We start from the raw sequence: 12,965 nt of genomic DNA, 5'->3' as shown, positions 1-12,965 counted from the left end.
GGAAGGAAAAAGGACAGGGAGGAGGAAAATGATGTGATCCATGCTCAGAGGCTGCTAAAGCTTTTGAAAAGTACACATGGGTAGCCAATACAGCTTGCCAATTTTGGCTCACCAGTACTTGCTGAGATGCAATTCAACCAAAAGACTTGCAAGAGAAGGACCGATCCTTTAAAGCAAAGGTATCTTAGAGACAGCTAGTGACCTTGCATGGGACTGTAGGTTTTTCCCAGTGTGACTTTTATATAAAAAGATTCCTCCATAAAGTCAAAGGAAGCAAAGGGTTTTTGTTGTTAGATGTTTGATTCCTAAATTGACGTTCTTTTTAAAGTAGATTTGTGGAAATAATGACTGTTGTCATCAACAGGCACTCTGTATGGAGGAACTTGGCAGAGGAAAAACCCTTCAGTTCTCAGCTCCATGAGTGGGGAGGGCAGAAGTCGTACTTGGTCAACAGGGTGAGTAGAGTTGCCACAATTCCATTTTAAATACAAATTAATAACAAAAACCAAAGGAAAGATCTATAGTTAAAAAACAAACAAACAAACAAAACACACAAATAAATAATCCACAATGAATAGAAGGATTTATCTATTTTGTTGGAAATGCTTTTAATTTTCTTTCTATGAGTAAGACCAATGACAAACCCAAAGTAACTGGGTTGAGGCATTGCAATTTGGTCACAGCTATACATGTCTAAATCTGGAGAAGTTTGTCTGCATCTTACATCTGCTTGAAGTTGGAATCTATTTACATTGCTTACACTGTCTATTTACACTGTTCCATCTGGGAAAAAAGGGAAGGATTAAGTGTGTGTTATACATATCTTTTTATCTGTTTGCAGACCCTACAGCTTCCACTACCATACCTGTAGACCTAGGATCCCGAGTCTGAAATGAAGCCCTCTTCTGTAGATGTGTAGCCTCTCAAGTTTGAGTTGTGAGTACCTTTCTCAAACTTCTTGATATTTAATGTCAGTTGCTTGATTCATTGTGATGCAGAATATTTTCTCTTTATTTTTGCTGTCATTGGAAAAATGTGGGAAGAAAACTCACTAACTCCAATGTGATGCTAGAAAGCAGCATTTCCTTATTCTTGTGATACGTGTTGGGCAACTTAAGAAATCAAGCGCATGCGCACACAGTTCAGGTTCTGCATTTAAACGGATAAGACGTACAGATGCAATATATTGGCATGCATATTCTTTTCCAAGAACTCATTAATACATGCTAACATCCCTCTGAGCATGTGTGGTCATGTCTATGGTGGTCGTACTACTACCTCCGTCCTCCTCTTTATCTCTCCTTCAGCTTCATCATGGTGTCCTTTGGCTGACCTTTTAGCTGTTTTTCCCCAGTTTGGCAAATTTCCATGGCATGTTATGCCATAATGTGCAACTTTCTATCTTGGTGCACTATAACTCAAAACAATTTATATTAAACCCAAGAAAAAGTCCTTGCACTTGGTGGATGCAAAGATAAACGTAGCTTATTGTGATTTGAATGCTTCAGTGAAGAAGGGATTTGGAAAAACAAGACTGTGCACATACCAAGCAGAGCTAAATGGAAAACTTTAGAACTATCATTCATTAATTCCTTTTTGCTAAATTAATATATTGGCCCTAAAGTTAATATATTGATCCCTGTTGCTAAGCCAACTTACATCAACACTATAAAATATCAATAGATATGCAGATGTTGGAAATACCTTGGGAAATGTTAAATACTAATCAATTTCCCATCTCTACATCTTGCATTCTTTTAAAAAAAGCCAAAGAATTAATAGATTTTGTCTATTGTACTATATTCAGTTTATTATATAGCCATCATTATTGAATTATTTTGTATGTATTGATACTACTTAAAATGGTTAATGTTCTCCAAAGTGCTGTATGCATTTAGAATGATGTATGAGTAGTAAGAATAACCAGACTATATATGTCAGAAAGAAATAGAGATGTAAAGAAGCTGCATGATTATTTCTTGTACCTACCTGCTCATGGTGGACATGAAGAGGGGCTCATTTCCCAGGTATAAATATATCACTGCTTCAGTTATCCTTTATGTAAAATGACATTAATGACATATCTCATAGGGGTTCTGTAAGTCAGCAATGTTTGTGAAAACACTTTTCTATCTTGATATGAGAGACACTTTAGAAGTGCAGTGAATTAATGTTTTTTCTCAAATGCTTTTTGAGTTCTACAGGGTCAGGGTTTTGTGGCTTGTTATCAGTATTCCACCAAGTGACTTGCTTTCTAATCTCTAGATTTGCTGTGTGGTGATCAGAGTTTAATGAAATGACTGTGATAGCCAAAGACAATTATGATAATTGAGATCTTTATGGGGAGGAAGCCCTTAGTTTGGGTTTTATGCTGGTTCACAGTGTGAACCCTTCACAGCTCAGAAAAAAGCTCATCCTGGGACATACAATGCTCTCAAATATCTGTGGTGACTAACTCTGTATACACAGTTCTGACAGAGCAAATGAGAAGAAGGGCATGACTGCTTTTATTTCAGCACAAGAAACTGAAGAGAATTTAAGAGAATACTTCATATTACAGTACGTAGAAATTTTGGCTTGATGCTATCTTAGCTGACTTGTAGCTACTTATCAAAGCCTGCTATTACAGCTATGCTGCAGAGCTCTCAAGATATATCCTTGCTTCTTGGCTGAGTCAAGCTTTCATGCAGATACCTATCAAAACTTTCCACTCACAAACAAAATATTGTTACTTGGTAAAGTTAAGTAAGCCAAGTCCTGATCGGGACCCATAGACTTGTGGGTGTTCAAGTTCCTCAGGTGGTCCCAAACCTAATCTTCATTTATAGGAAGCAACGTCCCTACCCCTTGATCCCCTCCTGCCAAACCAAATGTTTGAGGACTGTGTGGTGAGCAGTTGTCAGGGAGGACCTGACAAGAGGCAAAAAAGTGAAGTACCTCAGCCTTCTCCTTGTCTGTTGCTACCAGCCTGCCTGACTTTCCTTTTCTGGTTGAGGTACCTGTAAAAGCCTTCCTTGTTCTTTTTTGCAAAGTTCAGTGACTTTCCTGACCCCATCCCTACACAGCCTAGCAGCTTCCTTATACTCTGCTTGTGGTACCTGTCCCTGTTTCCATTGCCTCTGTATTTTCTTCTTACTCTCAGGACCAGCAGGTCCTGGTTCAGCCATACTGGTCTCTTGCCTTCCTTTCCTGACTTGCTACACCTGGGGATGGAGAGCTCTTGTGCCCTGAAAAGAGCCTCCTTGAAGCTCTGTCAGCTCTGCTCTGTAGCCTAGTCCATGAGGGCAGTTTCCCAGGGTGTTTTGTTGACTAACTCCCTGAAGAGCTGGCAGTTAGCTTTCCTGAAGTTTTGCTTCCTAGTTTTGCTCTTCACCTGTCTCTTGTCCCTCTGGAGCATGAACTGAATCATGGCATGGTCACTACAGTCCAGGCAGCCTCCAATCCAGATGTCACCAGTCAGTTCAGCCCCCCTTGTGGGCATATTATAGTGCATATCTAAGGAACAGTAGGATTTCCTGGGGTGTGGTGTCTGGTCACCAGCTGTTAGAGAGGAGGAGACACAGCAACAGGGTATCTACTTGTTTCAGAATACAATAACTTGTTGGATTTCCAGCTTCTCAAAACAGAAGAATAGGCATCAGTCTGATTCCTAAAAAAAGAAAAGTAAGGAACAGCATGCTGCTTGGAACTCTTTACAGTCCTGAAAACCAGTTATTTCTTTCTTCATCTTTGCTGCTAAGCACCTCCTGAGCAATTTCTGCTGCCCTTGAATTGATTTTTCTCAATATTGCATGTAAAGATATTTCAGAAATCAAGAGGGTTTGCTTTTGAAGCTAAATCATCAAAACATATCTTTTTATTCTGAATGGACCATTTGGGTGACCATTTCTATTTCAAATAAGCATGGGCAAAGCATAGACTTTTTGAGAAGTGAACTTAATAGGTCCAGTTCAGAAGTGCAGCTCTCAATGCCGGTGCAGCTCTCTGCTTCCAGTGTGAGAAGAAAGCAGCGTATGAATTGTGGGAGCTGAGAAGGAGATGCCATCTGACCTGGCTCTTTCTCCACCATTGCAGTCACCAGCATTCTTTCTTAAGAGGAATCCTGGCAAACTGGTGCGGGTACTTTTTATATCTAAATTTGAAGTCAGCAAGGTCCTGTGGCTGACAGGCAATCCTATTGCCTTTCTGTTTGGTTCTTCTGCTTTAGCTATTGTCATGTTCTGAGGCTGCTTTTTTGCTTTTTTTTTTTTTTAATAAAAAAAACCAAAACAATTCAAACAGGCTGGGCACTGGCACACAGACAATTGTCAGCATACTTGTGCAGAATTAATGTTGATATTCTCTTCATTGTGTTCAGGATGTCCAGAAGAACTCAGGAGCAAATTACAGTCTGGATTACTGTTAGAGAGATGATGGAGCAGACAGTCTCTACTGAAACCTTTTTTTTCCTCATCTACTTCTGCTGCATTGCAGATACCTGTTCAGTCATGCCTGGTGCTGAGATTAAATGGCTCCAGCAGTGAGGATGCCAGTGACTGGGATTGGATTGCAAAGGCTTGCACTTGTACGTCAGCAGAGTGGTTGATTGTGACCCAGCTGCTGTTGCAAGTGAATTGCACCTTGCGTGGGACACGTACCTAGGCCTCAGTCTAATCCACAGCAGGGAAGCCACCATTTCATGTGATGCTGGTAGCAGTCCCAGCACCACAGCAGAAACTGCACGGAGATCTTGGGGGCAGTTTTAAGACAAATTGGAAGTGCAGCGTGAAAGCACTCTTTTCAGCTACATACTCTGCGTTGTGGATTTGTGGATTTATGAAGTCTCATCTCCAAGACTAGCAATATCGATTCCTTTACAGGCTGACTGGGTGTCCACCACCCTTAAATGAATCCAGGCACTGTGAAGGTAGGCTTGGTGTAAAGTTGTCCCTTCACACCCATTTTTGGGCTTATTTGGACACTGCAGGAAAACGCTGAGTGTTTTTAAAGAGGGAAATTAAATCTGCACCTTATGGAGATAAGATCATTCATCCATGTCTGCTGCAGTTCACAATTTTCACACCTGGAAGTCCCCTGTCCACATTTATCCCATTTAAGTAACAGGGCAAGACCACTCCACATTTTGTTGTACCTTTTAATGAAGGAGGTTGTTTCAGAAGAAGCTTAATGAGATGTGTAGAACTGCAGTCTGAAAAGTAAGCTGATGGCATGAGGAAGACTGAAGAGCCTTCCCAGCTACCAGTTCTTACATCTACTTGCCCTTCATGTGCATCAACAATGTTCACCCATGAGTTGAGGATTCATTTTGCAGAGGTGACTTGCATTAGGTGCCAGTGCCAAATAGCAGAAGCACGGATGTAAATCCTTTCTGCATGAACCAAAATAAGTTTATCATTGGTTATATCTTTTCACTTTCAAATCTCAAGCCATTGTCACCAAAAGGATGACTGTATAGTAGTCTGTCTGTGTATTTTGTGACTCACTCGCTTGATAGTACCAACTTCATCCACTCTGCTCAGAGCACGTTTAGAAGTTTCTGTGGCAGTGCAAAGTGGGATGTAACCAATGGGAGAAATAGCAAACGAAAGTGCACAGGAAGTTGAAAATGCCAGAATTGGGCTGTCCCATGCTACTTCAGCTTAGGTGTTCCCTCTTATTATCTTGTCAATGTTCTGAAAGCCTATCATGACACTGTAGTCTCTACACCACTTCATTTGTAAGTGCTTCTGCTGAGAGTGTCATGAGAGAAAAGATAACGCCAGGTGTGCAGTAATTTTATTGAGGATAACCAACGTCGCAGTAAGAGTGGGGTTAAGGGCTGCTGATCATCCACAGAGGTCATCAAATGAGCCTTTTGCATCATGTGTTCATAATCCTGAGTTATTTGCTCTGAGTGAATTATCCAGTGAATTACAGCCTTGACTAATTTGAGAACGGGTCCTAATTTCCACAGATACGTCACACACATAGATGAATTGCAGGGTACACTATCAAGAGGATATTATGTGTGTGGTAAAAATGCACTGGTGCATTGCCACCTACAATTTATAGATGGTCTGTGAGCTTTTGCCTTTTATTCTTATGCTCCAGGGAGTCTGTTCATGAGAGTTTCAAACTGTGATCAAACTTTTAATTGAAAGTGATGGGCCAGAATGTTACTCGCCATGCTTTGGGGAGTCCTGGCAATATTGCCATCCACAGGGCAGCCACTCAAACCCAAGGTGATTTCAGCAAGCTCCCTGATCCCATCTTGTCCTGTTCGCTCATGGTGAGTCTTGCTCTATAACTGCAGCGTGGAGTTGCCAAAACAGGATAAAGAGAAACCCAAAGCGAAGTTAATACATCCCTCGCTGTAGCAGAAACAAGACACGGATCATCTCCCCTCTTCTTTCCTGAAGGAAGCAAAAACCCAAGGCTGTGATTCTTGGCTGAAAACGGACTGCCTTCAGTGTATGCTGTGTGCCAGCTGGGAGCCTGGCTCTGAATTTGACAGTTCCAGCTCTTTCTCTGAAAAAAGCTGTTGCTTCTGTCTTGTATAAATTCTGCATTATATTCAGTGTATGTAAAAACAACCATAAAGTAACCAGTGACCTTGACCATAGCATCAGCTAAAGGAGAAGCAAAGAACTCCCCATGGTATGCAGTATCATTTATCAAGGCATATTTCTATTGACCATACTCCCTCTAAGGAAAATATCTGTCCTTAAAGAAAAAGATCTCAGACTATATTACTGAAACTTTGGGAAAAGTTTGGGTATGTCTTAGCAGTGGAGGATCAGAAGTTTTAAATCAGCTAAAAAAGTCTTCTACTATCTATCTCCCCTCTAATCTCAAAGCAATTGTCCCAGTGGTGACATAGATATATGGCATACTCTCTTCCCTTCCCAAATGCTGCAGTCCCTCCCCACTTCATCCAGGAGTGTGCTAATGCTGTGCTCTGCAGCACCCCTGAATTCTGCAAAGTGGCAGTCGTGCATCCAACATCATGGGATCTTGTTCTCATGTAAGCCTGTGATGTTTGTCTGGTTTCGTTCGCTGTTTTGCCTCAGTGGATGAATAGGCAAATTGTGAAACTCTTCTTTATAATTCCTAATGGCATAAAAGTATGTATATTTTATGTCAGGTAGATAAAGTTTTACATATACTTACAGAGAAGTTGGCAGGGAGAGAGAGGTTAATTATCCATGAATATTGTTAGATTTCTTGTCTTTTATGGACACTGCCTTTTCAGGTATGGAGCACACTTCATTTCCCAGTTACCGCTTTCCAATTTTTCTCTGTCTTCTTTTAAAAGAGAAAGTGGCAATTAATGATCTTCTGTCATTTCCTTGTTCTGTTTTTGCAGCTACCATTTCCCTTTGCTGCCCTTATCCTTTCATTTAAGCTCTGCACAGATGATTTGTCACTTCCTAAACTCAAGAAATATCTGCACAATATAGCAGATTAGGTCCTGAGCCAAGCTTAATTTAATCCAATGGGAAATTTTGGTGGAGTTTAGAACAGCTCCTAAACATCCCTTGTATAAAGGTTCTCCCCAGTCAGAGAGCCTTCATGCTCTTCAAGTATTGGTTTTCGTTTCTTCAGAGCACCTTCATAAAGTCTCTGGACAACGTGCCTGTGTCAACAGCAGACTATTTTCTTACAGCATATTACGAGGATGGCATTATGATGATGGTTTTATACTCCAGAAAAATGGAGGATGCTTAAGGATCTGCAATGTACTTGTTAACAGAATGGAAGTTCTGAAGCTCTGGATTTCTGCGTTCAGCTCAGCATCTCAAGGAAATTGCTCAGATTCCTATTTACCTCAGTTTACCCATTTGAATCCAGGGCACAGTGTCTTTGTGAAGTTTAAATGATGCATGTTTTTGGAATGCTTGAAACAAAAGATTATGTAATGTGGGGAAAAAAAAACAAAAAACACGAGCTGTTGAGGAAGAAAAGAAAAAATCTACAGCATTCTCATAGGCCTGGTGAACAAAAACAAAAAAGGATTTGCTAAATACAGGCTTAAAACAAAACTTGAAAATGTGCTTTTACTCTTGGTTTGGGATTTCATAACAAACGTACCAGGATCATCATTTCAAAGAAAGTAGGTAATGAATGAGAATCTTATCCATATTCTAATCATGCCTAATGTACATAAATTAGACTTATGTCTCTCCCAAAGAGCAAATGCAATCTCACTTGAAATGTACTGCGAAGAAATGTCCTTAGGGGCCAAAGCACTGTGTCCTCAGCGAAGTCTGGGCCCATAAAAAATATTGCAGATGAAAACTACTGTGTAGCTGGGATGCACCTAGTCCTGTTCATCCTGTAAGGATGTTGTGTTAGGAACCTGTGGGTGCAGAGTTCATTGATCCAACAAGCAGGGTGCTGGGCTGCAGAGAAACCTCAGCACACAGAAAACCATGATATTGTTTCAACCATTGCTACTGCATGACAAATATATTCACCTTATAACTATGCCACATTCCACTAAATTACATGCTCTGTGGTTTGCTGTGATTGTATGATGGCATCACTCACTATAACCACAAACCACAGTGAACTGACGTTGTTTCCGTGATTTCACTGGTTTTGTCTTAACCATATCCTTTGGCCCTTCTGCCACTTTCACCATAGGAAATGCTAAGCTGGAACACCGTAGAGCACTTCTACAAACTCTTATTTTCCAGCTCCTTTAAATGCACAGGCCTATAGCACTTCTGTTTAGTGTAAACCTCCTTCTCATGGTGAATGCAGCTTAAACATCTTCATCCTGTCCCATTGGATGCCAGGTCTTGATGGGGAGGATGTTGGGCAGATGGCCAAGTTGTGAGCAGGGAACCAGCCTGGGTTGTCTTAGAGCGATGCTGGGCATTGACACATGAGCTCTGCTGGTCTCAGGAGTGCTTTTCCCTGAGCCATCCCAGTACCTGCTGCCTGTCCTCTTCATTAGGCACATGGTGCACAGCCACTAACATTGGCACTGACTGAAACCAGCTTAGGTTTGTGGGGATTTAGCAGATCAGCTCTTGGCAGAGCTGCTTTTCCTAGAGGAAGCAGAACAGCCTCGATCAGTGTGGTTCATTCTTGAGGGCTGTGCTCTGCAGTGAAGCTGAAATTGCCTGGATTCCCTTCATGGCACAGCCTGTCTGGAGGAAAGGGAAATTTGAATGTTGCTTCTGTTGGCAGGAATAACACAAAGTCTCATTGCAGGGTTGGAAATACATTGACACGTCTTAGTTAGATCTATTCCATGGGAGAACAGTGAACTTCAGTTTCAAGTGCCATTTCCTATTACATTTAGATAGCACTGAGGTGGTTTCTAAATGGTGGAGGAATGGGCTAAATGGAGATATGGTGAATCAGGGGGGTGATTTGTTCCAGGAAGCAGTGGGATCACTCACTTCATTAGTTTTCATGCTACCCAGCTGCTCTATTTCAATATATTAGAGCACTCTCATGGCCGAGCTGAGCACGGTGGTGCATAGTGCACTCATGCTGTACAGATAGTTCCACATATATCTCCTGCCAGGGAGGCAGTAAACAAAGGCTGTGAATATCTGCACTCAGCTGCAGTAGCTCTGCGCCTCCATTATAATTTGTGACCAACATAACAAGATATGCTGTATACTAATGCTGGGTCATATATTTGGCTGTTCTGAATGGGCATCCTCCGAGATATTGCATACACACAGGTGCACATGCGCACACTCTTGATTTGCTCCTTCTCTGTGAGGCTGCACAAAGAGAGATGTGAGGCACATAAATCTTCTTACTCCAAGAATCTCCTAACATAAAGAAATTCTTACCTAGAAACAAACTTGTGGTTTTCAAGGCAACAGACTTTGTGTTCCAAGTAGATAAATAATGCACAGGCCAGATGCTTATTTGACCTTCCTCTGTTTGCAAGTTTAATTAAAAAGAAGCAGAAAAATCATGGTGTAGTCTTCTCCACTTTTTCCCCAGAACTTAGCAGACTACTCAAGAAGAAATGTGGACTTTTTATTTCAACCGGTCCAAATTTCAGAGTTTCTTTAATTTCAAAGAAAAATCATCTCTCTTCAGCCCTGTTGATTCTCATGAAAGACATTACTAAATACTGAATGGTTACCGTCAGCACTTACCTTCCAGGAATTTACCAATACCTGTTTTTGTGTACTTATTACCAAATAAACAAGATCTACCCATTTTTTGTTTTAAATTTAATGATTCCCCAGCTGTAGAAAATCCAATGAACGCCATCTCTGCACCATCAGTGGGACAGGACTCTGTTGGGAAAGGAAGAAGCTGAAGTTGACATCCCTTCTGCCTCTCTACCAGCAAAAGCAGGCTGCAGCTGCATGGCCTCTTAACCTCATAACTTTTGGAAGTTCAGCAGTCATTTGGTAAACAAAGGCAGGAGGAAACCTTGAGCTGCTATAAACCAGTGCACCTCTGCTGTCAGAAATGAACCTTGCCAGACTACTCCATCAAAGGACCTGACCTAAAGTAATGGGAATTTGCTACTGGAATATAAGTCAAACACTTGAGGACTGTATTCCTTCTCCTGAAAACTCACATCCAGTTCGGTGTTCCTCCAGAGAGCATTTGCAAAGACTGTTTTTTCATTTAGTTTGAGATCAGGTAGACAGGAAAAAAATCAGCAGAGCTGGCAAGAAAAGACAGTACTGAGAGGAAGGGAAAACGCTTCAGCTCTGAGGTTGCCTTCAGCTGGCAGAAAGAATGGAAGGAGTCTGTTAAGTGAGTGACTGGAGCCAAGGTGTTTTGTTTCATTTCTGTGGGTTTTTTTAAATTGTTGGCACCACTATTGTTAGTGATACAGAGTCTCAGTAAGGCAGCTGAAGCAGCCCCTTTGCCATGGAGGTGGAGAGAGCCTGCAGAAGCCACAGACAGAAACCCAGGGTCCAGCCCCAGAGCAGGTGGTGCAGAGCTGCTGCACATAGGCTCCTGTCACGAGGCACACAGCAGCTTTGGGAGCTTCTAACACCTGGCTTTGCACAGTCCCTTTGCTAAGCCGTGATTTGCTGTTTCTTGTTTCTGTGTCCATACACAGATTGTATTTGTCCTGGCCAACATATGTGTGGAGCAGAGCCTCCTGCCCAGTGGCATGGGCTGTTACAAAAGCAGTGTGCATCAATCACACTGTGCATGCCTATTTGGGATGCACACAAATTCAACATTGTTTCTGTTTTTTGCATAAGAAGGCAATTCAGAGGGGACTCTGTTTACAAGACGCTGATTGGCTTTACTTTACATGCCAAAGAAGCACCAAGAAATTGTATAAATGTAGCATGTGAAGAGCTTTGAATCTTATATTTAAAGATAATTTGTGTTGACTACACTTGGCACTAAGGAGGAGGCATGGCAAAGAAATGTACAGAGTATACCGAGAGCTTTTGTCATATTTCCAAGGGGAAAGTGAAAGCACAGCATGACTTGCATTGCCAAGCTTAAGATTGCCACCTAGTTTTCATGAGATTGCTCTAGGCTTGATAAATCCCATTTTAAAATTGGCATTTCTAGAATAAATAGTGCTTCACATTTTATTCCTAGGATCATTGTCATTATCTCTGATTTCTTTTATTTGACAAAGTGTCAGTTTTATATCATGAAGATACAGCAACAAATTTTTGGATTGAAACATAATGATAGTGCAATTTTGAGTAGGACTCCCTTGATGGTTGGACCAGATGATGTTAGAGATCTTTTCCAGCCTTAACGATTCTACGATTCCTTAACTTAACCTCAGAAATCCAAAAATTGGATGTCTAGTCTTGGTCTGGGCTCTATTTGTAGGCAGCGAAGGGAAACGTGCTTCTAGAAAATGATTCATCCTGTCCAAAATTAGATGTCTGAGACTGACTGGATTGTTTTCCCACCAGAGGTATTTTTCTGTATCCACAGACTAGAGGGGAAACCTATATAAATAATTTGGACAGGTTACCTGTCTTTAGGTGGCTACATATCTGTGAGAAACATGTTGAACATTTGGTTACTTCGTTGTAGCTTCTTCAGTGCTATGGACCAACCTAAACTTACAATAAGGTTGTAGTATAATTGACAACAATAGATGAAGTAATTTATTTCTCCAGGGGAAGAAGAAATACAAAAGGATGTGGTATCTGTATGCACTACAGCATAGTTTCTCTCTACTGACAAATGTGAGTGTGTTTGACGAAAATAAAACTGAACCATATTGAAAGGTGAGATGGGCCCCATAAGTGAAAGTAAAAAGGCAAGAAGCCTCAAAAAATCATGTATTATAAGTTACAGAACTGAGACTATGTGGAGACAACTGCATTGTAAGCTGTCAAAATAAACAAGTTGTAAAGCTAAAGATAAAACCTAGTTGTGCAGCATTCACATCCCTATTCCCCAGTCAGTACAAATAGATGCAGTTTAACCAATGGATCTGTGCCCATTCACTTCTATCTACAGCGTGGCATCCATCTGTGTGCCCTAACCCTCTCTTCCATGTTCAGATAGTATGTGGGCCTCCACGTAATCCCTCTGATAATACCAGAACGGAGTACGTAACAGAGAAATGGATAGTAAGGAAATAAAGCATGCATGTCGGAATCCCTTAAAGTGTAATGTTCATCATCCTTCCTGAATGAACATGTGAAAGAAAAACAACATTTTATAAAGTACGTTTTCATCAGCTGTGTGAGGCAACAGTGGCTTTTGCTGGAGTGAAGCAGCACTCAGGAGATACTCAACCCCACAGTCTTAGGTCACACTGGCAGAACTCAGCACACAGACTGTTTGCTTTGTTTTCCAGAGTTGGTGTTCAGGGTGGTGTCAGAACTTCTACATTTTTGTTTCCATCATTAACCATGTCAGACTTCCTCCCCAAGAAAATTCAGTTTTAGGAGAATGGTGACTTCATCACAGAAAAAATCCCTCTGGCTTTAGGCATGCAACCTTTATTCTGAAGTGAAAGCAGTCTGGAGTACTGTGTCGGAACAGATTTATTT

At 41.2% G+C, this 12,965-nt stretch overlaps 1 long non-coding RNA gene across 1 annotated transcript; it reads left to right on the top strand.

The window, feature by feature from the left end:
* The first annotated feature begins 370 nt into the window (after positions 1–370).
* On the top strand, positions 371–12,738 carry LOC122190512. The gene is made up of 3 exons (XR_006182159.1): positions 371–455; positions 842–936; positions 10,206–12,738. It is a non-coding gene; the product is annotated as an uncharacterized LOC122190512 (long non-coding RNA).
* Positions 12,739–12,965: the final 227 nt, after the last annotated feature.

This window comes from Lagopus leucura, unplaced genomic scaffold (assembly GCF_019238085.1).
Source record: "Lagopus leucura isolate 7727_CA_CO unplaced genomic scaffold, USGS_WTPT01 Super-Scaffold_100159, whole genome shotgun sequence".
Taxonomy (NCBI): Eukaryota; Metazoa; Chordata; class Aves; order Galliformes; family Phasianidae; genus Lagopus; species Lagopus leucura.
The sequence above is the reverse complement of the archived record's forward strand: the minus strand, read 5'-3'. Positions and strand labels throughout refer to the sequence as shown.